Consider the following 25247-nt stretch of genomic DNA (forward strand, 5'->3'; position numbering starts at 1 on the left):
AAGTGGCTGCACTGGTGTGGCCATCCTACAATGCTGCGCCGGAAGTCGGCGTGGGGTGCCCCGTTGGCTTATGAGGTGATGTCAGTAGTGGACTGATGTGTGAATAGGTCGGAACCAGCACAAGGCGCCAAGATCCGAATGGCAAGTCCTGGATGTTGAGTGCCTCAGTTGAGATTTCTGAGCAGTGCTTGTAGAACTGTCTGAAGCTTATTTGCACCTGCTGCAGCTTCACTAGGTCCGGCGGAACTTTTTGCCTTTTCCTTTCTGCTTCTTTTCCTACAATGCGTTTCTTCTGAAGACACGACCAGGTCCCTGAATGTGTGCAGGGGGACGCTATTGAATGAATGAACGCGCCGAGATCTGGATGGCACCGAGGTGGTGTCCAGCAAATTGCCGCACTGGTGTGGCCATCCTACAATGCTGCGCCGAAAGTCGGCGTGGGGTGCCCCGTTGGTTTATGAGGTGATGTCAGTAGCGGACCGATGTGTGAATAGGTCGGAACGAGCACAAGGCGCCCTGCACTGTTGAGCCTTTTTCAATGTCTGTTTTTTGTTCTTTCCCCTCCATCAAAAACAAAACAAAAATACAAGGCGCCAAGATCCGAATGGCAAGTCCTGGATGTTGAGTGCCTCAGTTGAGAGTTCTGAGCAGTGCTTGTAAGACTGTCTGAAGCTTATTTGCACCTGCTGCAGCTTCACTAGGTCCGGCGGAACTTTTTTCCTTTTCCTTTCTGCTTCTTTTCCTACAATGCGTTTCATCTGAAGACACGACCAGGTCCCTGAATGTGTGCAGGGGGACGCTATTGATTGAATGAAAATGGCGGCTTGACACAAAGCTGACTCAAGCGTTACTGTTGGTGCTATACAGACAAAAATTGGTTTTCAGTTTGTACATTCTTCAGGTTTTTTTTTTCCATCCAAGTCTGATTGAGAGTTTGTAGAAAAATGGCTTCAGATTTTCCACATACTACTCTTCAACATTCTTCCTAAATGTAACAATGTGAAACTCACTAGGAGAACGGCTGTTTCTGTTTCCTTTCAAAATGCTGCCACCAATATTTTCTGAATGGAAGACACCATCTTGTAACATAAAGGGCCGAAAGGGGTTCTGGTCTGGCCGATGGTTGGTGGAGACATTTTGACTATATCTTGGACCTGCCCGGCCTCGCCCAAAATGGCGCCGGTATAAATGGGACTCGTAACTCTTTGCCCGCAAATGTATATCTAGAAAATGTTATTGTAAGTGGCCCTGTCGTATTTTAATTACAAAATGTACGTCCACCGATTCCGCAACTGTTAGACACCTTTGTTCTTGTCACCTAATGGCCCGCTCGTTACGTTCTTCTACAGTGTAAATGTCTCCTCATCATATACGATTTGAGTTTGCTCCGTGGCCGGCCCACGTGGTTATAGGCCCGTATTTGTATACTGACATTTTCACAATAAAGGTTTTTAAAACAAAACACGGTAGTAGTATTTTCATTTGTAAAGTTTTTACTTTTAGTGACTGTTTTCGAATCAGTAAAAGGCAAGTGAAATAAAGCAGTCCAATTACATGACGGATAAAAGGTATAATATGTAGGAACGCAGTAAAGATAAATGGTCAAGGGCAGTTGTGTTTTTCATGTCTGCAACATAAAGTGATCGATAAGAATCTGATAATCAGGCGTATCGGCGACTAAGACAGCAGGCCGAATCTCTTTTACTCAACGGCTCCGTCATGGAAGGAAGAAACGCCCTTTTTCTCGAAAAAGGAATATATTTTACTTGCAAGACAGTTGTAAATTTTCCGGGAAAGTACATTAGCCTGGAATATTATAACATATGTTTGAAAAAAAAATATTGTTCGAAAAAAATAAAAAGCGTAATTTTTAGGTCATATGACCAAGCTTTTCATCATTAAATTAACAAAAGTAAAATGAACCAATGAAAAGTTTTATTAACAAGTCACATGACCTGTTATGCTTACGTTACGCGCTGCGCGCCGCGCCTCGGATCACTTCCGGGTGCGCTAACGCAGCGTGTCATAAAACGCATTACGCGACAACGTAGGTCAAGAATATAGTCTAAATGTCTCCACCAACCAGCGTTCAGAACACAACCCCTTTCAGCAGTCCAAAAAGTTCTGTTAAATGACAACAGAGGGGACAGGCAACAAGAACCATCAGTCAAAGAGGGGAGGGCAAGTTCTTCTCTTCCGGGTCATGTTGGGGCGCTACCGGAACTGATCGAATTGGTAGTCTACAGTGTTTCTGGATGTTTCAGACTAAAGCTGGCGTCAGCATGAGACCACTACCATCTCGTAGCTCCGTCGTGGCCATTCCACGAGCAATCATGGCAGCCGCTCCCCACCAGAAGCCTGCGGGAGTCGGAGGCCCCCAAGACTTTTGTAGAATCTTCACGGCTGAGGGGACGCTTTTCGAGAATGGGACCCAAGCCCTAGCAGACAAGCGTCCGAGTTCCAAGGTGTCCCAGGGCCATTTTAGTGGACCAGGCCCAAAACCGAAGAGCCGGCCGCCATTTTGAGAGTCCTGTGGCAGCCGCCTATCGCTGCACCGCAAGAGCGGGCGCATCTCAACTACATGGTGAGCGAGACGCTGTAGTCGCAAGAGCGGGCGGAAAACAGCTGAATGGCGGAAGAGGCATAGTGTAGCAAAAGCGGGCGGAATGGCAACTAAAACGATAAAGGGGCGCCTCACTACAGCTTGTCTTCAGGTCAAACGGATTGTGGGACAAGGTCCAGAATTGAAGAGTCATCAAAAGGCAAAAAGTACCGCCGGACCCCGGGAGCCGGCCGCCTATGTCGGGGGCGATCTCAGGCTACACCAGTGCTATAAGACTTGGGGAGGGTGTCGGAGCCAAGCGTCTTCTCCGAGTCCATGGCCATCACAGCGCCCCTCAGGGGCCTCCGTCAAGCTGTTTAGGAAGGTAACATATCACATTGTTTTCTAATGCAGTCAGGTCCACAAACGACACTCACTTACTTTGAGAATAGTGAAGCTGCAGTAGGTGGAAATAAGCTTCAGACAGTGTTACAAGCGCTGCTCAGAACTCTTAACTATGGCACCCAACATCCAGAACTTATGCTATTTGAGAATGGTAGTGACATCGAAGCATCTCAGGGACCAAAACCATTAACGTACTTTCACGTATGAAAATCTTACTTGGGGAGGGGGCAGGAGCGAAGCGCCCCCTCCCAGTCAGCGCCACCACACCGTATGTTGAAAATCTGAAGCCATCGTTCTACAAAGTCAACCAAACTTGGATTGAAAAATCTAGAAAAATGTACAAACTGAAAACCAGTTTTGGTCTGCATTGCATCAGTAACAACGCTTGAGTCAGCTTTGTGTCAAGCCGCCATTTTGATTCAACAAAGCACAGGCATTGAAAAAGGCTGAAATTTAGAACTCTAAACTATGGCACCCAACATCCAGGAGCTTGCTATCCGGATCTTGGAGCCTTGTGCTGTTTTCGATCTATTCACACATCGGTCCACTACTGACATCATCTTATAAACCAACGTTATGTAAATAGTTTTTTAATAAAATGTTTTACCCTGTTTCTTTGCTGGTGTGTTGTCTATATTTTTAATATTTGCATAGGGTTTGTCATTATTTTGTGCGGGATGGGTGATGGAGCCGAGCTGTCTTGCAGCCCTCATGGTGTGGAGCTCAGTTCATCTCACTATTTTCGTATTTCTCAAGAAGGGTTGTTCCTAATATTTCTATTTTAGCGAGGTCAAAAAGAGATCCAATTAGTGGCCTACTGATTTTGCTCGATTACTTTTATTTTTTTACACGATTTTTCACTATCTGCAAAGACTAAACAGAGTATTGCGACTTTGTGCTTGTTTGTAAATAGAGAATGATCCAAAGAGAACCAATTCTAAAACAGTAAATGCTTGGACAACAATCAATCAAATGGAGAGACAAGGAGGTACGACGGATTACAACGGGGGTAAAGGCCTGCGTTAACTACCCTTCTGTATCTGCAAAGAGAGAGTACTACTAAGGCAAAAGAGGGGAGGGGGGGGGGGCAGCGTTCAAAGCACATCAGCGTGCATAAATACGAAAATGTTTTTATCTATCACGTACTTGACATTTTAAAGCTTTTCATATTTGCTATTAAAAAACCAATGAAATTCACAGAAAAAACCATAGGTTATAGTGGATATATAGTTAGGAATTTGCATTTACAAAACCTTGAAAATTCAATGAAAAAACCATAGGTTATAGGCCATATATAGTTAGGGATTAGCATTTACAAAACCTTATTTTACTCGCATAAAACCATTGAAATTCCATATATAGTTAGCTAACTATAAGCGCTAACTATATATCGCGCACCCGCAATCCACTGCTGATGATGTCACATATTACATCATTCATGACATGGTCAGTGACATCACTGATGACATCACTGATGACATCTCAAATGACATCACTGATGACAACTCAAATGACATCACTGATGACATCTCAAATGACATCACTGATGACATCACTGATGACAACTCAAATGACATCACTGATGACATCTCATTTGTCATCACTGATCACATCACTCATGTGATAATACAATGAACCTCTTCAGACTCTAATATAACCTTACATACACTCAGTATAAACAGACACTCACAGACTGTCACTCATCCATGGAGTTACTCACACACCTAGTCAGTCATGCAAAGAATCAATCACACCTCCATTTCCTCAACTATAAAGTTATACACATCTTACTTATTCAAACATATAATAACACATATTTATTCTCTTATATAATCCCTGATACAAGCTCACAGTGATCGATACAGCCACTCACACATTCACTGGCTCTTATGTTCAGTTATTTATATATCTCAACTCTCACATGTATTGTGTTTTACATACGTACTTACTTGCACATGTAGCAATGAGAAATCCATTCACTCACCAACACACCCATGCACAGTCAACCGCCCATATAGCTGTTTCCACATGCACTCTTGAACTCATACTCCTAGTGAATCAACTGCTTACACATCTATGCAAAGAGTCACGCACCTCCCAGCCACCCACACACACACTCAGCCTCCCATTCAAATACTTGGGCAACCAATCAATAACCCATATGGCCACTCTTATAGCTACTGATCAACACATGCAGCAGCTTACACAACAACAAACATACTGATGCACAAATTAAGACAGTTTAGTCACTAACCCATGCACTCAGTGAGACACATTTAATCACTCACTCATACAGTCAGTCATGCACCTACTAAATTCTTCATCCAGACACTTGTACTTCCACTCATTCTTCAATATGTGAAACATATTTAAACTTTACAGACACATACAATCACTGGATGTTGTGATCAGTGATGTCATCAGTGATGTCATTTGAGATGTCATCAGTGATGTCATCAGTGATGTCACTGACCATGTCATGAATGATGTAATATGTGACATCATCAGCAGTGGATTGCGGGTGCGCGATATATAGTTAGCGCTTATAGTTAGCTAACTATATATGGAATTTCAATGGTTTTATGCGAGTAAAATAAGGTTTTGTAAATGCTAATCCCTAACTATATATGGCCTATAACCTATGGTTTTTTCATTGAATTTTCAAGGTTTTGTAAATGCAAATTCCTAACTATATATCCACTATAACCTATGGTTTTTTCTGTGAATATATATATATATATATATATATATAATATAATATCCACGGGCTCCTCTCAATCAGGAAAAGGATGACAAGCCACACCATCAGGTACTGGAAAGTTGTTTATTCGGGCATAAACAAAATATAATATAATATATATGTATATGTATATATATATATTATATATGTATATATGTATATATATGTATGTATATATATATATATATATATATATATATATATATATATATATATATATATATATATATATATATATATATATATATATATATATATATATATATATATATATATATATATATATATATATATATATATATATATATATATATATATATAACCTACTGGCGGTCGCCAGTATGTAGTTATAGTTAGGATTTTTTTCAATGCAAAATCTCAACATTCTAATGGGAATAACTTTGGCGCCGGTTGAGGAATCTACCTGAAAATTTCCTCAAATTTGCCTCCCGGCGCTCTGGTCGTTCCCGGAAAGTTTGGGGGGGATTGGTCAAGCGGGGGCCAACATAAAAGGGGGTCCCAAAACGTGTTTCCCCCATGTTAATTTCCATAGGGCGGTCGACCTCACTTTTAGCCCAAACGGCTGAATGGATTTCCACCAAACTTGGCAAAATTGTAGGGACTGGTAGCTCGATGTGCCTTTGCTATGTCTCAAGATATATGCTCCAGTGGTTTTTACGAAAATTAACTTTGAAAAAATATATATTGGGCTACATTGGGCTATAAAATGTTAGAGCCCAAATGTAGCCCAATATAGCCCAATGTAGCCCAATCTAGCCCAATCTAGCCCAAAGATGGCCACCAGAGACAAAAAAAAACACATGTAGCCCAAATATCAGCCAGATGTAGCCAAACTATAGCCCAATGACAGAATGTCCCAGAGTGTTCTAAAAAACAACTAGAACGCTAACAGTCTTACATATGACAAAAGTATGGCACACCTGAAGTCATCTTGATTGTAATAAAGTGGTAACACTTAAAAGGAACAAAATGAGGGGTTTCATTTTTCCATAGAAATTATATATATATATATATATATATATATATATATATATATATATATATATATATATATATATATATATATATATATATATATATATATATATATATATATATATATATTCACTGAAAAAAACATAGGTTTCACACCAGTTATAGTTAGGAATTAGCATTTAAAAAACCTATTAAATTCAATGAAAAAAACATAGGTTTCACACCAGTTATAGTTAGGTGGAAATGTTACTCACATAAAACCATTGAAATTCCCACGTTATAGTTAGTTGGACTCACTATAACTTGCGCGTGCAATGCACTGCTGATGACGTCATATATTACATCACTCATGACATGGTCAGTGACATCACTCATGACATCACTGATGACATCTCAAATGACATCATCCAGTGAATATGCATCTTTCTGAAAAATAAATATGTTTTATATATGTATATCTAAAGGTTGATGGACGAATAAATGGGTAAATAAATGTCTAAATGGATGTTTTTTTTTTGTAAAATTGATTGGTTAACTGACTTATTAAATGTATCTTAGTGAATACATATATTAGCGAGTAATGTTTAAATATTTAAATATCTGTATCTGTGTCTCACTTTTTGTATAGGTGGCTGCATGGGTTGGTGAGTAGCTACATGAGTGTGTATATGGGTTATTAGTTGTTTTTTTGAGTATCAGTATCAGTGTCTGTATGGTTCGGTGGGGGATATTACTTAGAGCACAGATGCATGAATGAGTAACTCACTATTTGTATGTATTTTGAAGACAGCATGTGTGCAAGACTGTATGGGTGGATGATTGTGTGTATGGGTGGGTTAGTGAGTATGTGTATTTATAATTGATTGTTTAAGAGAGTAAATATGTTTCCGTTTCTGTAGAAGTATGTGTAGTGGTGTGTATATAGCAGTATAATCAAGTAAATGGTTTATTTGCATGTGTGAATTTGTGTGTGAGTAACTATATGGATGAGTATTAGTGTGTAACAGGATGTATAGGTGTATGAGTACATATGATATGATGAGTAAGTACATGCATGAGTGACTATATAGAACTTGTGGTGAATGAGTGGATGTGTATGTAGATGTTGGAATGACCTAATAAGTTGTTGTAATTGGTATTGGTTTCTCCTTTTTTAAGAAAATGTTACTTTCTATTTTTGAATGTGTGTGTCAAAGGTTGTTTTATGCTGATAGGAGGTCTGCCACTTTGTCACAAGGATGTTGTCATCAGTGTTGTCATTTGAGATGTCATCAGTGATGTCATGAGTGATGTCACTGACCATGTCATGAGTGATGTAATATGTGATGTCATCAGCAGTGCATTGCACGCGCAAGTTATAGTGAGTCCAACTAACTATAACATGGGAATTTCAATGGTTTTATGCGAGTAAAATTTCCACCTAACTATAACTGGTGTGAAACCTATGGTTTGTTCAGTGAATATATATATATATAATTATCCTTAATTTTTATTCGATTTGGTTTTAAAGACTAAGGTCTAAATAAGCAATCTTTCTCTCTCTCTCTCTCTCTCTCTCAAATATATATATATATATATATATATATATATATATATATATATATATATATATATATATATATATATATATATATATATATATATATATATATATATATATATATATATAAAAATATGTATATATATATACCAAGGCCTCTGTGTAGGCCAAAACGTTATGCTGAGGTGGGCCTTCCACGCTACTAAATAAAATCGCTGCTCACCTGCACCCTGGGTCTTCCTCTCTTCTATATATATTTATAGTCTTTTCCCTCCAAATCCAAATGAAAAGTGACCGAGGGATGGACAAGGCAGTGGGAGCAGACTTCTGGACAGGAAGAGGAATTTGGAGTCTCAGTGACACTTTCTTCCTGTTAAACAAAGAAAGAAAAAATTATGTGTTTCAAGCTAACAAAAATACCTGAACAATCCGCTTGGGTAGAATACCTATTTGAAAAACTAGTTTTGAGTTGATTTTGCTGCCGCTAGAGTAGAAAATCTAGCCGGGAATCTGACCTCTGACCGTGACTGCTTGCGACTGCCCACGTTAGTAAAGTCTTGCCGGAAGTTCTCCTAGTGATCTTAAATCAAATTACGGGATGCCACATCTTGCTCACATTTACCAACTCGCATTCTGAAGCAAAGGCTTGCGTTATTCTCATTGCCATAACATTGAGTTTTGCTCTGTAGGAAAGCTCCTCCAAATTGGCACTTTCTTAACAGATAGGACTAATGAGGAGCATATTGCAGATAACTCTATGCCACTGCAAACCATTGCCGTAAGGGAAGTCAGGATGGTATGTTGCCACCAGTAGCCTATTAGCCCACATGAAAAACAAACTTTCAGTCAAATGGTAGTACAAGCAAAGATGGATGTGTATTGTTAAAACAGAAACCCCAAACTATTATCAGGAAATTTTTAGCACATTTGCTTGCTAGCTATTTAGAGGAACTCATGGTCTGTGATGACAGATAGGATTCAGAGCTAAGCTCGGCCTTGAAAACTGGTCTGGTATTTGTAATGGACATCTTAATAGCGGATCCACATCAATGCTGTCCTACCTGCCTCATTCTACTTAATCTCTCGGACGGTTTTCATACATGGCTGATTGCAACATTTTATCATGTGCCTTGAGGAGGGGGGATAAAAGGCGCACTTTAGAAGTGGTTTAGACTAGTCCTAAAAAATACAGAATTAGCAGCAATCCTACTCTTATATCGATTCTACTCATATCGATCACAAACAGCCAAGGTAGGCTTTAGTGTGCTGCAATTTTACACTGTTTTACCAGTCATGCTTAACAAGCCTATTCACCTGTTAGTCATGCTCCCTAAAGTTTTGGCGTTTGCCTTATTTCATATGGTGATACTCCTCAGTTAAATATTCAATTAGATAAGCCACCTCATGACAGTGAGATTTGACAGGTTGTCTTATGTTTGCTCTTCATTGGATAAGTAGTAACTATTTAAATTTAAACAGGCCAGAGACGGAGACTCTGTTACCTGGAAAGAATAATACATGGGGCCTGTGTGCATGACCAATAAATGTACAACCACTTGATGCCCATGTTGAAGTTGAGATTTCTTTAATAGTCAGTGAATTTAAACTTTCTTCCTCAAGATAACTTAATTGTTAGGTACTGTTTGTTTCTACAAAAAAGGTTAAGGCAGATATTGCCTTAAATCCCTAAGGAGCTGAAAGATGTGGTCTGTAGCTCAGCGATTAACTTCCACCTTAATAATGGAAATGCTTGAACCCAAACTTATGCAGCCTTTGTTTTGTCCATGTGTCACCCAAAGTGACGCAAGGACAACACAAAGGCTTCATTAATATTTACGAAACTACATAGGGGCGATTTGTACCTCCGTGCGTGGCCTTGTAAAGAAATGTTACACAACAAAGCTGTATTCACTGGACTACATTACATTTCAACTTGAGAGGCAATCTATGGGTGGAGCATTGGAATTTCCATGCATCCACCCATGGATTGTGGCATATTCCCATATTTACTAAAGCTAGTAAACCTGGAAATGTGGCAAAATGCTATGCCTTCCCCAGTGAGGCATAACTAGGAGAAATATTTCTATTTCTCCTCATAATTTCCTATTTTTTCATGTGCTTTATTCTGAAACACACCTAGAAAGAGGAAAATGCTTCTGAAGATTGTTTGATGTGCAGGAAGGTAGCCCTACCTGAACAAAAACAATCTTTCTCATAACACAGACAGCATATGTCAGCAGAAGGAAAGGGCAGAGAGGCTCCATATACAAGCAACATCCACAAACCTTGTCAGGTTGAACCAAATAAGTCACTAAATTAAACTGTGCTTAACCCTCTGGTGGCTTGGCACATAGGCATTCAAGAATAACTTAGAGGCTATTTCAAAGTATTATGCAACACACCTGCAGTTGAAAACACAACACAAGAAAAATTGTGAACCAATTTAGAATAAAAGATTATAATATATTACACAATGCAAGACAAAAAATAAAACAATGCAAGTAGCAAACTGGAGATATGCCATGCTAAAAGTTTTAGGTAAGTAGAACTTCTGAAAGCACAAAGCATACCCCGTGGTTATCTGGTCATGCTAGACTGGGGAAAAGTCACAAGTTCAGACAGACCAAAATGCAATGTGGGCCTGATAAAGAGACCGGGCTTGTCCCACTGAAAACTCTCAAAGTCCTTTGCCATGTGTCCAGGTCGTGATGGAGGAGGCCACAAGAAGCAGGGAGAGTGTCACGGATGGTCGCTGTTGTAGCACAAAGATCCCATTGGGTGTCACACACGGTTGTTATTGGAGCTTTGCTTTGGGGGTCCTGTGGGCTGTTTATGCTATAGCATGATGTACAGATCTCGCATCACTGTAGCATGAAGATTTGGGCTCCCTGGAGCTTCACATTGGTGGCCATTGTGGGCAGCACAAACTTGGCATGAACGGACCTCTTTACGAAAACCCCAAAACTTCAGGATTCCTCTTTTTCTTCCAGGAGGATCACAACTAATGCCAAACCTAGGGTCAAACACCTTGGAGGTACCTCTTGGGGATCAGAAATACTTTCCAGCAGAGGCCAGCAGGGTTTAGGCATGGCCAGTTGCATGTCTAGGTAGGTCAAGTGTGGCACGTCAGCTTGAGAGTTTGAGAGAGGTCTCTGGAGCTTGTTATGTCCCTGTAGCTCTGAACAGGAGGTGAATTAGGTGAATCTTGGAGTCACTTCAAGTAGGCTGGTAATTAGGATAGAGGTCCAATGTTCCTTCTTAGACAGAAGAGCAGAGAAGAGAAGAGTCCTCTGGCAGCAAGGCAGTCCTTCTGTAGTATCTCAAGGTCCAGGAGTGTATTGAAGAGTAGGTCGAGGGTCCAAAAGTATGCCTGGTGCCTGCTCTGAAGTGGGAGAAATGTTTAGCCTTCACCCCAAATCTGGCTCTGGAATTTCCTTCCTCTCTACCCTTGTCTCATGATATCTGGAATCACAAAAAGCTAGTGTGAAGTCCTTTGTGTCTGCTGAGATAGCTCCTTTGAAATGCAAGTGTGGTAAGTGACAGCTCCGCCTCTGCCATCAGGTCAGGATGGCCCATCCTGCTAACCCCTAGAACCCTTTCTGATGCTGTGTGTGAGAAATACAGCTACACATAGTCATTTTACCCAGGATACAGGCTGCAGGCACCAAATGGTGGGAACAAGAAAATTTAAACTTTCTAAAAGTGACATTTTCTGAATTCTGTCTTAAAATCAGACTTTACAATTGAAGAGTGTTTTAAGTCACCATTCATTGGAGTGCAAACCTGATATTCGTACTTGGTCTCAATTGAAAGGTATCACTTAATAAATGCAATAAGGTAGCACAATGTTGTCATATTGGAGAAGTAGGCCTTACAGTAGGAAAAAACAAATTAATGAGTTTTTCCCGCCCAGGATAGGTAAAAATTAAAATAACATGTCCAACATTTAAAATACAATGCACCCTGCTCTATGGGCTGTTTAGGGCCTAGACCAGGGGTGACATATTTAAAAAAGGAAGGTGTAGGTCCGGCAAGAGGTACATTTTGCCAGGTCAAAATGGCAGTTTAAATTGCACACAAACTACTATGGCAAGCCTGAGACATGATTTAAAAAGGGGTCTTGAGTGTGTGGCGCAATAAGGGCTGCAGGCCCACTAGTAGCATTTAGTTCATAGGCCCTCAGTACATGGTTTGCCACTTTACTAGGGGATTTTAAGTGAATATAATGTGCAAATTGAGTGTAAGCTAATTTTACGATGTTTAAAGGAGGAAGCACAAGCATCTGCACTGTTTAGCAATAGTAAACTACTGCACAGAGTCCTAAAAGCCCATACAAATGGATTCAGAAAACAGGTGGGGTGAAAGCAAAATGTTTGGAGAGGACTCTGCAGAGAGGGCCAACCCCATCAATAGCCTTTATTACTATCGAAAGGAACGCTTTGTCGAATAACAAAAAAATGCATGAGGAGTAGCAAGGCTTTACCCTCGTGTTCTGCAATTTGCAAGCAAATACTTAATGCTGGCTCATAACTCAATGAGCTATACTATAAGCAGGGCTACTGGAATTATGGAGGAGAAGAGGGCCAATTTATGGAGCACTCTTGACTAAATTATGCAGCAAGAAAAGGCAAATTATGCAGTGTAATGTGGCACATTTCCTGATAGCGTTACTGCATTATTTTGTCAATTTTATACTTGATAACACTGTCTGAGAATAGGTTGCACCTCAGTTTAAAACACAAACATATCAATAAACAATAAAAAGTCAACCTTTGCAAAGGACCTTCCTCTGTACAGCAACAGGCGTTGCTGTGATTTTAGAACGTTTGAATTGTTTGAGCCAGGAATTTGTTTTCTGGTACACTCTGCAGATTATGCAACAGATTATGGATTATGTGGCAAATGCATCACGCCCATATTTATGCGAAAAAATCTGCGGCCACACAATCGCATAATTCTAGTGGCCTTGCTTATAAGGGATATATGCTGTAATCCATAGGTAACACAAGGATCTCTGTACCAAAAGGAGTAAACCCCATTGCTGTCTACATAAAATTTTAATTTCTGATCCGTATATATATATATATATATATATATATATATATATATATATATATATATATATATATATATATATATATATATATATATATATATATATATATATATATATATATATATATATATTGTGCTTTACAGCAGGCACATTAGCCCTCTATGGTGTTTTCTGCTGACTGAAACCTGTGACTGGACTGCACATACATTTTTCCAGCAAATGCATCAACTATCAGAGTTATCTTATTGTTCTTATACTCTGGAAATTGCTGGGTACCCAAAGATCCCTTAAGAAGGGGCCTTAATCCTCAAAGATATATTAAAATGCAGTAAATTAATATCCAAAGAAGTAAGTAAGAATAGATTTATTATCGCATTTCTCCTTTTTGCCACCGTTTTGGGGCAGACGTATTAGTTGACTGTCAAACTCTGTTCCTTATGACTCGGCGTCTTTTGACTCCACCCCCTTTCTCCTCCAACAGTTTGGATCCTAGAGTATTTTTTATTAAAATTATAGAAAGATGGAGTAATGAGTATACATTCATGCAAATGTAATGTGCTTTTTTGGTGAGTCGTGAGGTATGAAGCATCAAAGTACCAACAGCCGACGAGGGAGGAAAAACCCTGGGAGAGTAACCCCACTTTGCAGCGGGTAAGGACCGGGAATAGTAGCTTTTTTTTAAGCTTCCAAGACTGCCCCTCTACATGCTCAAATTAAGAAAAGTACTAAATTACACTCACAGTATACGAATGTATCTTCTACATTGCTGATTGATGGGATAAACTCACAGCATCAGATATCTTGTTTTGTTTTCTCAGTAAGTGTATTGTTTTTCTTCTTTTCTTGTTAACATGATAAATCAATAGCTCTTTATGCTTGAACACCTGCAGACTAGCTTTTTTTCTGATAAATTGTTCAGACTCGAAGGGCTTAAAATGAACGAAGTGTGTAGTTGCAATTCAATCATAGCTCTGGGAAGAGGCCAGAAGCATTAATTTAAATGTAATTGCGAAAAGTCAGGCAAAAATCTCTTTTGCATTGCTCATAAGAAATCACTTTTTTCAAGTACATAAAATAACACGTTGCACAACATTTTGACACTCACTCCATGAAGCACACTCAATAATTGGTGTACAAAGCTCTTTGTGGCAAATGAAGATGCAGGCTACTCAGTAGTATAGATGAAACAGGATAAGGTATATTCTCAAGATAGTAGACTCGGGTTACAGGTAGGAGATGGTAGTAGGGAAGCAGGAAGGCACCACCAGGAGCAGCATTCTTGTCGCTCATCCCACGCATTCCAACGAACACCCTCTCAAAACAATCACACGCATCGGCATTCTATTACCTCACACTGGCTGACCTGCAGGGGACATATAACTAAGGAGGGAATACATTGCATAAACATGAAGATATCACACACCTCCCTTCTTTATGGAAAAAATAGAAAATATGAAATCCAGGTAAGAAAGTAATCCATAGCACCCATGGGATGAGCACAGAGCAGAGGAGTAACAAATTCAAGGCAGAAGTTGGTAATACTCAACATCATAAAAAGAAGACATGGTGTAGGTAAAATTGCATTTCATCACACAAAACTGCAAGAAATGTTTGGAATAAAATAAACATGCCCCAACACAATTGATAGTAGGCAACACTCGACTTAAGGATAACAATCACTAATCGAATTTTCAAACAGTAAATGTAGTACACAGCAGCCCAGCATAGATCATACTAAAAAACAGAAAATTAGGCACAGTATAAAGAAATAAAAAAATAGATAAAACTACACCATATAAAATGTATGAGGCAAAGTATGTTATGACAGCCTCAAGCAATCCAAGTATAAGACATGCAACATGTCAAAATAGTGTCACTAGAAGAAATCTGCTTAAGGCACAGAATGGTAAATAGAAAAGCAACACACAACCGATTGAGCAGAGAAAATACTAATTATTGTAAACACAATAATCTGCTTTAAGCGCAGTGGTTAAGGAAACACACAGCGGTGTCTACAACTGACTAAAACAGAAGAAACTCCACAGTTTGGGCAGAGAAATAGCAAACAAAGGGAACCGGAATCAAATTGTACCAGCACAAGTTACTTTAATTCGCAGCAGTGCTAGCTGGCCCACATTACAAAATAGACAAGAGTACTAGTTCCGTTTAAATGTTGATGACAAAGCTGTGCGCTTCAGTGGGAGTGATCTTCACGTTGTTCATATGCCCCGGGAAGTAGTTTGATTTAATTATTTTGACCTTATCACAGAAGGCTGGGTTACTGCTCCTCAAGAGGTCTCAGTAGCTGTGACAAAGGACAATGTCCATATCAAGACCATGTCGCAACTCTTGGGAATGACACACAGCTCCGCCTAGATGATTGGCCGAATAGTGAGAAGAACCCTCTTAGCAGGGAAAGAGCTGCTCGAAAAGAACATGCAGAGAAGCGCGCGCGCTCACATTTTCAAAAGACGCGCCTAATATCTGGCTTCTGGAACACGTCTTGCGCTGAATATGCACTACTCATGGTACTCGTGTTGCAATGGCATGAATTAAAAAAAAGTAGAAATGTAGGCCGTGCTGTAGAAACATCACTAGAGCTCCGAATGTACGGGACTCATCATTACATGCCAGGCATAGTTCGGGGACACAGTCAGTTGTGAATTAATTACCCAGACATTCACTTCACAGCGCTGCATATGGACAAATACTGTTGATAACCGACATAAATCACACAAGTACAACACAGGCCTAGTATTCAGCAGTGGCAGACTGCAAACTGTAAAATCAAGTTGAAAGCAGGCTGCCGAGTGACATCAAGACATGCAACCAGTCCACTCCAAAGTGATTTTTACGTTAAAAAATGCTCTATTGAAGAACAAAAGGCAATTATTTTAGATAAAAGTAGACATCTGAAGGTCAATCCAAGCAAATAGAGGCACAATGAATTTGTATTAATAAAACATTCTAATATTAGAAGGCTGAGTGTCTCAGCTCTTGGAATAAGAAGCAAAGCTAAAGATCTGATTGCCTCTTTCTAGCCAATCGCCCTCAGACTGTCAAGATGGGAAATTTCACCTCCCAGACCTTCTCCCTCCCATGCGGTGTTCCACAGGGCTCCTCGCTAAGTCCGACGCTTTTTAATATCTACGTATCGGACTTAGCGAGGGGGATAAAATCTTATGGAATTGCCCTTACCACGTACGCCGATGATACCCAGCTAGTATTATCGGTGCACAATAACGGAGCATCTGTCGCAGCCAACTTTCAGAAGGGAATGAAGGCGATAAGCTCCTGGATGTCATCAAACTGCCTCAAACTTAATTTAAAAAAAAACGGAGGTGATGACGTTCGGGAGCTTGCAGCCAGCATGGTCCCCTCAGTGGTGGCCACCTCAGTTGGGGCTCCCCCCCCCAACCGGTGGTAAAGGTCCGTAATCTGGGAGTCACTTTTGACAATAAGCTGACTTTCCTCCATCACGCCAACGCCGTTGTATCATCTGCCTTCTATACCCTCAAAAAAATAAAAAAACTTCTTCCTTACCTACCACAGTCGGCGGGCAAAACACTCATCAGCACCTTAGTGTTTTCAAGAACCGACTATTGCAATTCACTTCTCCTGAATACTCAGGAGGGAGTTCTCAATAAACTCCAGACAGTGCAAAACGCTGCGGCCAGAACCCTACTATCCATCCCTAAATTTACATCTACCTCCCCTTACATTAAAAAACTACACTGGCTCCCTATCAGGAGCCGAATCAAATTTAAGGCTCTGTGCATAGTCTTCAAAACCCTGAACAATGTAGGACCACAGTTTCTAAAAAAAAGCTCTCCGCCCAGTGGAACAACGCAGGACTCTACGATCTTCCTCAGCCTTCTTGCTGAACGTCCCTCGGACAAGAAAGGCCAGCTGGGGAGATAGATGCTTCACTACTGCCGCGGCCAAACTGTGGAATACTCTACCACTCCACATCAAAACCGCACCCACGCTTCTCAAGTTCCGAAAAAGTCTTAAAACATGGCTGTTCTCCTCCTCCTAACTCCCCCGTCATACATAAGTGAATTCTGTGGACATTAGCGCCGAGACACCCGTATGGGTATTTGCGCGCTTTAAAAATCGCAAAAATAAATAAATAAATAATGATCGTATAAGAATTTTACAAAGTAAACATATCCTTTAATAGATTATGAACATAACAAACTTGAATTGAAATACATAACTGTAATGCTAAACAAGCGCATTTTTTTATAAGGGTGAAAGAGAAGAACATTTAAGAAAGGGGAAGAAAGATACATGACAGAGAAAGGGGGAGACGAAGAAGGAGAGGGGAAGATATAATGCAATGTTAACATTAAACAGGCGAATATTTAACAACTATGTGGTACTATAAGTGGATATTAAATAATCAATTCTAATCTTTAAGGAGGTTCATAGTTACGGACCATAGACAAGCGTTGAGCCGAACATCTTGATAGAAATGAAGTAAGGGGTGACCATAATGCATCTTTGAAGGAAGAGAAGTAGCATGGGCTCGATCAAGACAATTGTGATTACACAACAGTCTCCACCATGCCATATAGGAAATTTTAGTTGTATCTTTCCAATTAGTTGTGATTATTTGAAATGCTAATGCAAACATCAAGACAACAAATTTCCCAATCATACGAAGAGAAATCCAAAGGGGGGAAGCACCCCCAAAAATAAGTGCATGCCATCAAAAGGGAAACGTGCGGACAACATTTTGTTCAATTTATCCCATACTTGTGACTAGAGCTTTTTGACAAGGGGGCATTAAAAAAAATTGTAGAAGATTACTACTGTCATGAGCACAGGGCTAAAAATTAGTAGTAGAGGAAAGTTTAAATGTATATAAGCTTGTGGGGGTGGTATATAATCTGTTGTAAAAAAAAGTATAATATTTGAGTTGTGCTTGCTGAACAAGATGAGGTATGAATCTTGGCCCATATTGATTTCCAAGTGTGGGCTGAAAATTCCTGATGTAGTTCTGAGTCCCACAAGAGCTCTGTTTTAGACTTTGTAGTTAATTTGGAGGAACTGAGCAATAATTTGTATATCCTGGAAGCCCTCATTTGTGAGGAAAGTCTATCACGGAAGGAGTAGGTTGCGTTTCTGGAGCTATATCAGGTTGTTGAGATACGTAGAGGAGAAGAAGAGGTTTAAGGCGTTGAAAATGAAAAGCATATTGGGTAGGTAGATATGCTATATTTTTCCTGTATTTCAGAGAAATCTAGCAGAGAACCCTGAGAGAATAACTGTCTAATTACTATAATACTCTTGTTAATCCACTCTTTCCACACAAGAACTCTATTATATAATTTAATGTTTGTGTTATGCCAAATTAGGGTTTGTAAAATATTATCAGAGGTGGAATTGGAAGAGGTAATTAAACGTTTGGTAATAGCTATAAAATGGGTAGGTAGTGGGGAAATAAAACCTTTTGGGGGTTGGGTGATACGGACTGCATCCTTGAAAGCAAAGGGTAAAAATTGAGTGTGTTGCCCCCGAATTGTTGATGAGACTGCATGAGTTTCAGAAAGGGAAACTAAAATATGTTTCGATGTGAAAGCTGAATGATATGTTCTAATGTTAGAAAAATGAACCCCACCAGAATCTTTAGATTGCTGAAGGCAGGCTAAAGCAATTCGAGGTGTGCGTTTGTTCCAGAAAAATTGGGTCAAAGAACGATTAATGGTTTTAAAGAAAGTATGAGGAAGAGATATTGGAAGCATTGACGAATAAAAATTAACAATAGGTAACAACATAATTTTAATTGTTGCCCCCCTACCCCACCAGGAAAGAAATAAAGGGCACCAACCTTCTATTAGTGCATTAACTTTAGTCATAATCTCATTAAGGTTAATCTTAATAATTTCTTTAATACTGTTGGTGTAGAGAATGCCTAAACATTTAATACCTTTTGCGTTCCATTTGATACCAGATTCTTTGAACATATCGGGCAGACAGTATTTATTTAGTGGCAAGACGTCCGATTTATCTACATTAAGTTCATAACCTGATCAACAGCGTATGTGTTTAATAATGACATTTGGTAAGGATGTAGTGGGGTTTGATATATATATGGTGAAATCTCATTCGCATGTACTGTGTATTTTATATTCAAATCTTTTTAAATGAAAACCAGGAAATGTAGGAGATTGGTAAATTGTTTCCAGGAAGGGTTCTAATGATAAAATGAATTAAAGGGGAGACAAAGAGCAGCCCTGCCTAGTACCTCTATGAAGAGGGAAGTAGTGGGATTGTTTACCATTGACCCAAATAGAGGTAGAAGGTTGGGAGTATGTTAGACTAATGTATTGGATAAAATGAGGACTAAAACTATGCCATATCAGTGCACCAAACATAAATTCCCAATTCATTCGATTGAAAGCCTTCTCGGCGTCAAACGTTATGGCGGCCAGGGGAGAATTAAGTTTAGCAGCTAAGTGAATTATATTAAGGAAAGTTCTAGATTTGTCTGAAATAGATCTTCCCTTCACAAAACCTGACTGATGCATATTAACTAAATCAGGAATATCAGAATTAATATCAAGAGCCAGTAAATCAGCAAAAATCTTACAGTCCATATTATTCAATGAGATAGACCTATAATTGCTACATTGAGAGCGATCTTCATCTTTCTTAGGGAGTAAGCAGAGCATGGCCTGAGTGAAAGAGCCCTGTGTTCAAAAAATGATTAACAAGAAGTAGTAACTTGGGAATTAAAAGCTGTCTAAAATGTGAATAAAGCGATACAAAAGGGGATGATGGACGGAGTGCTTGAGCAAATCAAACACTCACCCCCAGTCAACTGATCTGGGTTTAATCCATCATCATTCTTTAGCTCACTCCACCAACCTAATCCATACATGAACAAATGCAAATCAGTCTGACCTTGTGCCTCATGGGAACATACCCTGCCAAATCAGGGCGAACAAAGCGATATCAAAGGGGATGATGGACGAAAGGGCTGGAATGCCCAGACGTGGATCCCTTGCTCACTCTGCCACTGGATTCAAGATAACCTGGCTGATGAGTGTTATGAACCCGAAACCAGTCCCAGAATGCTTGTTTCCGGTCCAGGGAAGACATGGCTTCGCAGTTCTGGTGAGACTGTTCCTACAAGGCACAGAGCCAGACTGATTTGCAGATGGCCATGTCTGAACTGGGGTGGTGGAGTGAGCTAAAAAATGATGGTGGATTAAACCCGGATCAGTTGACTTGGGGTGAGTGTTTAATTTGCTCAAATGCTCCATCCATCATCCCCTTTGGTATCGCTTTAAAATGTGAATAAAAGAGTACAGTAAAGCCATCAGGCCTAGGAGTTTTGTCTTTGGGGAGTTGATTTATGGCATTTAATAGTTCTTGTTCAGATAGAGGAGTATTCAGAGAAGATAACAATACATTACTATCGGGGTTTTTAGGGGTTGATTAAAAAAAAGTATCTGATTGTTCTGTAGAGGGAGATGATTCAAGGGTATATAAATTAGTATAATATTCTGAAAAGCATTCTAAAATTTTAGAGTCACTAATATGCCTGACGCCATATGAATCTGTTATGGCAACAATCTTGGATTTCTGTTTTTTAAAATTTTAAGGTGATTTGCCAGCTTTGTTCTGACCCCCCATGCATTTTTGCATTGAAACCAAGTGGGGTATCACAAGCATTGTCCCAGGGTTCTTTGTTGTATTGCAACTTGGCCTTAATGAGTTTAGAGACCGTGTCATTACCATTGGAAGTGAAGTATTCATGCTCTAAAATCTAAAATCTCAATCTGCATAGTTGCATAGAATCCCTAGGAGCTTTTTTCTAGCTACAAAATCCTTTATAAAACTTCTTGCGGTTGCTTTAAAAGCATCCGAGACAATATTAATTTGTGTATCTGAGGGAAGATTATTTATGAAAAATTCTTGTAGGAAAACTTTGAATTATTCTGTGGGTTGTTGATCCAGTAGAAGGGAGTAGTTAAATCTCAATCTACAAGAGGGGGACATGGGGAAGGGATACTCAAGGTCTATAATAACAGAAGTGTGATCTGAGATTAGAATTGAACCTATTTCCGCATGTGTTAAAAATGTAAGTGTATGCTATTTAATAAATACGTAATCTATTTTGGAATGGGAGCTATTGATGGGAGAGAAGAAAGTTAATTCCAAAACATCGGGGTGTGATGGTTTCCAAACATCAAGCAACCCTCCCGTGGATATGGCTTTCTGAAAGGCTCGATGCATTTTGGTGGGAAGAAATCTGGTCTGAGATCTGACTGTTCAAAAATGATCCATAAGTTTATTGCAATCTCCACCAACTATAAGGTTTTCTGATGCATTGGAGGATAACATAGACGAAAAATATTTCCAAAATAATAGATCCACTCCATTTGGACCATAAACATTACAAATAAAAAACTGTGTATTATTTCCCTTCACATCTAACAAAAGCCACCTTCCAATATCATTTTTAAATGTGCTTAGCAATTGAATATTTAACAACTTATGAAACAATGTAAAAACACCCTTATTGTTATGTACAGTAGGAGAGTTGAAACATTCCTCACCCATTGTCTTTTAATATATTTTATGTCTTGTTCTTTGTGATGAGTTTCTAGTAATAAAGCCATTTGACTGTTTGATTTTGATAAGTGAGAAAAAACCCTTTGCTTTTTACCCGGTAACGAAGACCGTAATTTACTCATGAGGAAAAACTTTAAGAATTTAGAAATCAAAATCTAAAAAGTTTTGACAAGACATGAATGAAACCTAAAATAGGTAAAGGACTTAATCAGCCGAAACAAAAATGGTAGAAGATAATGCAAATCCAAATAAACATGAATGCCAATAAACAAGGAAGTGATTTTAAAATAAAGGAGTTGAGAAAAAGTGAGGTAAAAGTTAGAAAAGCAAACAAAACAGTCAACATGTTTTCCAAAAACGATCAGGACAGGTAGAAAATAGTAGAGAACCACTAGAAATAAGTTGTATATAAAAAAGGTCGCTGTAGTATGCTGAAGAAAAAAGAAGAAAGAACATAGAAGAAGTAATAAGATAAAAGGTGGGAAAGGGTCACGGGGAAAAAAGGAGAATGTAATCTCTGAAGTATATATGCAATAAAGATGACAAAAAGACAAAAGACTTTACCAATAGCATTCACAAATAGAAAAGACAATGATGTTGAAACGGGGAACCCCACTCCATCAAGGAACACCGAGAATAAATAGATGTAATATCAACAATTAATTGAAGGACAATATTAATGAAAAGGGAACAGAACCAATACAGCGCAAAGGGACTTACTAAACATTGGGGAAACAATGCAATTATGTGGAACGTGGACAATGAAACAGATCGATGATGGGAATAAAAACATCAATGTCAACCAAAATACGAGTAGGAACCTGTAAAACAAAAGAGAGAGAACAAATAGGTTTGAGTAAGTTCCATATCTTCTGCCTTATGCATATATATAAATTCCTTGAACTCTGCAGGATCTTCAAAGGCATTTTTCTGTCCTCATATGTTACTTTGAAAAAACACAGATATATAAGCCCATAACGAGCATTCATACATCGATGTGTAGTTCTGAGGTCTAGAAACTCTTTTCGGCAATTAGCTGTGGGTTTTGAAACATCTTGACTAAAGAATATTTTTTGACCAGACCAAAGCATCTGTTTAGCTGTGGTAAGGATCGCCATTAAATCAGAGTACAAAAAAAGTAGGCAATAATTCCTTGTGGTTTGTTGGAAGCCCCTACATTGAGAGGGTATATCCTGTGCGCTCTCTGGACAGTAAAATCAACAGATTTCAATAGGCCAACAATTTGTGGAATATGCGCTTCCAAGAAAGAAATCATGTCATAACCTTCTGGTATACCTTAAATTCTTAGGTTATTTAGTCTGTTTTGATTTTCCAAATTCTCAGATGTTTTGTTCGTTTGAGCGACCTCTTTAGATAAAATATTCACTCTAGCGAAAACATCCTGGGCTTCACTAATCCTATGTTTAACATCTGTAAGTCTTAAGTCCAGACTAGGCTATTCCTCTACAATTCTTTGAAGCGTCACAGTGGTATCCACCATGAATGGACATCCATTTCTTAGTTCATCCATAAAATCCTCTAAGGTCAAAGGAAGAGGTGATTTGTTTGGGGAGAAAGGATCTATTTTAACCCTTTTAATTTTGTGTTGTGACCGATTCTTTGCATCAGTTAGCATTAGAACCGATAGACCCCTGGGACGTATTTGGATGAGCTGAATCCATGTTCAAAACAGAAAGAGGTGATTCTATATATTATTTTAGGATCTCTTAGATAAAAATGCAACTGGATGATCCACAAAGGACAAAACTATCCGGAGAAAAACTATGGTGAGGAGGCGTCACCACCAAAGTGAACCAGTATACTCCCATAAAACGGAATAGACTTATCTCAAAGCATAATTAAAATGCTCTAAAATGTAAGAAGAGTTAGGACTAGGTAGCTGATCTTTCAATTTAGCAGTAATGAGCCCTATTACTGAGGAAGCACTATGACACCTTAATTCCTGAGGTGATAGCATGTACCAAGCTCACAAAATGGCGGCCGGAAAGTTGAACATTTTAGGAACGGAGGAAGAACAACAAGCTGGCACCTAGCTCAAGTAAGGGCCGAAAAAATTGCCTCTTCGGTCCCGGAGCCCTCCAACATCCTTAAAATGCTACAATATTTATAAATGAGCTGCACACTCCTTATAGATTCATTTACCACATCTCCTGCTTTAGAAATATCCATCACCTGCTTAAAAGTGCCTCCTTGTGTTCCCAAGAAACAAATGTCTTTCAATAAAGGGTAAGTTCTGTAAATATTCCAGTTATCCTTTATAATCAATTTCCTGGTTGCCAAAAAGGCGTTGCAGGAGCGTTGACACCTGAGGTAATCGCGAGCGGCAAGCTTGCAAAATGGCAGCCAGGACATTGAGCGCTCCGGGGACAGAGGGAGAAAAGCATCCGACAAACAACTAGACTGAACCAGGGTCTAAAAACTTGCCTCTCTGCTCTTGAGGGCCTCTGACTTTCATTTTCATGCCAGACCGCCACATAACAGCATTAGAGTGTCCCTCCCTGACCGGCAGTTCCTTGGTGCCGCGTAGGAGCTCAAAAGTGCAGACATCTTGGCTCGTTGACGCCCAATTCTCCCTCTCCACTCCAACGTTAATCTAATTAAATGTTGCCAGTTACTCATGGTGTGTTTTTGTAAATAAATTTAAATGTTTCCTGCATTCCCTTCATCAGCAGGACAAGTATTTCCAGGAGATGCTGCAGAAGTTAGAAAAGTCCATAGAATAGTCTTCTAGTTTTCATGCTAGTTCTTTTTTATGCTTTTTGCCAATGGAGTAAATAAAGAAGCGGTGTAGCCAGAGTTATATAGGGGAGACAGGATCAGGTTTATTCTCAAGTTAGTAGACTCAGGTTGCAGATCGAAGATGGTTTACACATTAGCATTCTATTACCTCACACTCACACTGGTTGCTCAACAGGGGATATGTAACTGAGATATATAACTGCATGGCATAGACATGAAGATACCACACTCTTCTTCCTTTAAAAAGCACACTTAATTTTTCTGAACCATCCTAATTGCTATCATGTATTCGGGTATATTTTTTGCCAAACAGCAGCTTTCCCACGCACATGTTATAATTTTTTATATATATGTTAATACCTCAATTTGGTGCTACTATTGCTATTTATTTATTATTACACATCTTTCTATTGAAGATTTTCTCTTTAAGTAGATTCAGCATATTTTATGTATTAAATATTTTATTGAGCATAAGCAAAAAATGCACCCCAACCAATTCTGCAACGGCCGTAACCAGTTCAGGGAGGCCGAAATCAGTGGCCTCGCGGACACCCCGTCTAGGGCCAGCGGAGAAGTCTTCTCATTAACACAGCAAGCCGCCTACAACCCAAAAAGGGCC

Source organism: Lissotriton vulgaris, chromosome 3_1 (assembly GCF_964263255.1).
Source record: "Lissotriton vulgaris chromosome 3_1, aLisVul1.2, whole genome shotgun sequence".
Classification (NCBI taxonomy): Eukaryota; Metazoa; Chordata; class Amphibia; order Caudata; family Salamandridae; genus Lissotriton; species Lissotriton vulgaris.